Source organism: Rhinatrema bivittatum, chromosome 7 (assembly GCF_901001135.1).
Source record: "Rhinatrema bivittatum chromosome 7, aRhiBiv1.1, whole genome shotgun sequence".
In the NCBI taxonomy this organism is placed as follows: domain Eukaryota; kingdom Metazoa; phylum Chordata; class Amphibia; order Gymnophiona; family Rhinatrematidae; genus Rhinatrema; species Rhinatrema bivittatum.
In genome coordinates this window covers 161,872,895-161,876,318 of record NC_042621.1, presented here as the reverse complement: position 1 = coordinate 161,876,318, position 3,424 = coordinate 161,872,895, and the positions used below count along the sequence as shown (strand labels likewise).

At 39.9% G+C, this 3,424-nt stretch overlaps 1 pseudogene; it reads right to left on the bottom strand.

Moving 5' to 3' along the window:
• Nucleotides 1-926: 926 nt before the first annotated feature.
• On the bottom strand, nucleotides 927-1,059 carry LOC115096287 (annotated as a pseudogene).
• Nucleotides 1,060-3,424: the final 2,365 nt, after the last annotated feature.

The following is a 3,424-nucleotide window of genomic DNA, read 5'->3' as shown; positions in this document are numbered from 1 at the left end:
TGTACTTGAAGAAAGATGTTGATGGGTAATCTCGAAATAGCATTGTATTTGCTTTCCAGCCTTCAGTCTGAGTAACGAAATCTGTCAGCCTTTAAGGCGAGTAACAAACTCTGCTCACCTGACATTTATAAGGTAGAATGGAATAGCAGTGCGTCCAATGGATGACCACGTTGCTCTCCCATCATTTACCGTACGTGTTTCTAAATGAACGAACCCCAGTCAAGTTCCTCATTCAAACCTTCCGGTGTTTGTGTACATAATGTGAAGATCCAATATGCTTCACATCGATTTAACAGGCTTATGCAATTGCCCCCTCTTAATGATGGTTGAATGTGATCAATAATAGTCCATTTCAATTCTGAAAAAAACATGTTTATGTTTAAATCAATGTGAAGCATATTGGATCTTCACAGATTTCATGCATAGTTTTCCATGTGTAGACCCCTGGTTGATTTTCAAAAGGCCATTTATGTGGATTAAACAGAGTTTTATGGGCATAAATACTTTTGAAAATCAACCCTTGAGAGTATATTTTTACAGGCTTTTTCATGGGTAAAACAGTATTTTGTCAACAGAAATGGCTTTTTATAAAATTGTTTGCCAGATATTCAGGTAGATTTGTGCACATAAGATCTGTATACATGAAAGTTTACTTGTACTCAGTGAAGGCTTTCCTGTGGGTGAAATTTATTTTATTTATTTTATTTATTTAGCGTTTTTCTATACCGGCATTCATGATTAGAAACCACATCATGCCGGTTTACATAAAACAAGGGGTGAGAACAAGAAACGAAAAACAAGTGCAAGGAGAACAAAAGTTACATTACAACAGGGTCTTAAAACTGGGAAGAGAAATTAGAATAAGAGAGCCGAACGGTCGGGATTAAAATATTTACATTATTTACATTATGATATTATGATATGAAATCTATTATGCAGTCGAGTTTCCCGCATGTGGGGAAATCGCAGGGGTCAGCACAGCCCGAGTGCAATGGCCGAGCCTCGCCCTGAGAGCGCCACCTTCTGGATCATGGACAGTCTCCCCTGCCAGGTAAGGAGAAAGAGGAGAGAGGTTTGGATGTATGTACATACAGTTGGATTTTCAAAAGTATGCATGCGTATTTTCCCAAAATCTTTACTGCATACATTTTAAGAAGAATAATTAGGAGTGGGCAGTTTTGGTGGGGTAATTTTTAAAGTAAACATATGTTTGTAAGTTTGCTTTGAAAATTAGTGTAACATATTCACATTTTTGCTGACTTTCTTATATTGTCTTTTACAAAATTACCCTTTAAGAGGATACATTTTAAGTGTGCATATGTCAGCACGTATGTGCTTAAGAATATGCACAAAGTTATGCCTGTATTTTTAAAACTGTGAGGTTCATATTCAGCTGCTGTGGGGCTCTGCAAGTTAGCTGCATAAACTTATCTGGCTATCTTAACCTATATGTTCAGCAGCAAAGGAAAAAGCATTCCAAGATAACAAAAGTGGGGTAAAGTGACACCCATAATGGCATGAATAACACCTTGAGTGGAGCAAATAAGCATCAATAGTGGCAAAAACATTCCAAGGTTGCAAAAGAGAGGCAAAGAGCACCAACAACCATGGCATAAATACCCCAGGGTATCAAGAGAGGGGAAAAAGTGTGCCATAAGTGGTAGGGACACTTCATAGTCAAAACAGTACAAATAATGTCATGATGGAGACTCCAAAGCACCATGAGAGGGGCAAAGGGCACAAGATGGCACCGGCCGTCCATTGCTCCTACCACGTGACAGGGGCCGACCAATGGCACGTGGTAGGAGCAAGCGATCTCCTGCACCGGCATCCGACAGCCCAAGTGCAGGAGATCGTGCCAGGACCCCTGCTGGACCACCAAGGGCTTTTGGTAAGTCTTGGGGGGGGGGGGTCAGGAGGGGGGGTTGTAGTTAATTAAATTTAAAGGATTGGGATGTTTTTTTTGGGAAACGAATACATACGTAACTAATGAACGGATCGGGGTCCCCCAAGAACAGATGCAATGGATTTGGCTCCCCACAAATACGAATACCAAATGGGGTGAATCCGTCCCTGCTGCACATCCCTACTGCATAGTGTGGTAACTTACAAATTTCCATAAACACACCCTTTTATGATCATGCATTTTTAACTTTTTTTGATGAATGATGGGGTTAGTAACATAGTAATGATGGCAGAAAAAAATAAAATGGTCCATCTAGTCTGCCCAGCAAGCTTCTTATGGTAGTAACTCCTGCTCAGCGCATATTATCCCCATGCTTCTGTTAAGGGTAGTGATATTAAAAATCAAAACCAAGCAACTGTCAAACTCATAGCAAAATTACAGCTAGCAACATTTTTACATTCCTACAATGTTGCTCCTTGAAAGTGCTTGCTTTTGGACTTGGTAGTAGAAGCAGTCCTGCACTTTTTTCCTAATGTCTGAAAATCAGTACCTGGGACCATAAAAGTCAGACTCAGCATTGGTTGACTTCTGAATCCAATTCCCCTTCACCCCTCCCCCTCCCCCGCCCATCAAAGGGGAGAGTGATTCTGCATCAAAATCATGAAAGCTAATTGATTAAGGGATCCACGGTGTTTATTCCATGCCTATTCTGAATTCATGTACTGTTTTTGTCTTTGCCACCTGTTCCAGACAAGCATTCCAGGCATCCACCATTGTCTGTGATGCCTGGAATGCCCTTTGGGTTGGGCATGCTGGTAATAAGCAGTGGCTATTCCCTAAATTAACTTGACTAAGAACAACTATATATTTTTTTAGATGTGGTGACCAGAACTGCACACTGTACTCAGGGTATAGCCTCATCATGGAGCAACAACAGAGGCATTATGGCATTCTTTGTTTTATTTACCATTCAGTTCACAATAATTCCTAACATTCTGTTTGCTATTTTGACTGCTGCAGCACCCTGAACTGACAATTTCAATGTATTGTCCAATATGACACCTAGATAGTTTTCCTGAATTGTAACTCCTAATATGGGACCTAACATCATGTAACTACAGCATGGGTTATGTTTCCCTATGTGCATCACTTTGCACATTTCCACATTAAATTTCATCTGCCATTTGGAGGCCAAGTCTTCCAGTCTCACAAGGTCCTCCTGCAATTTATCACAATCTGCTTGTGATTTAACAAATCTGAATAATTTTGTGTCATCAGCAAGTTTGATCACCTCACTCATTTCCCTTTTCAGATTATTTATAAATATATTAATAAGCACCAGTCCAAGTACAGATCCCTGAGGCACTCCACTGTTTACCTTTCTCCAGTGAGATAACTTACCATTTAATCCTTCTATTTCCTATCTTTTAATAAGTTTGTAATCCACAAAAGGATATTGCTTTCTATCCCATGATGTTTTAATTTTCTTAGGAGTCTCTAATGGGGGACCTTGTCAAA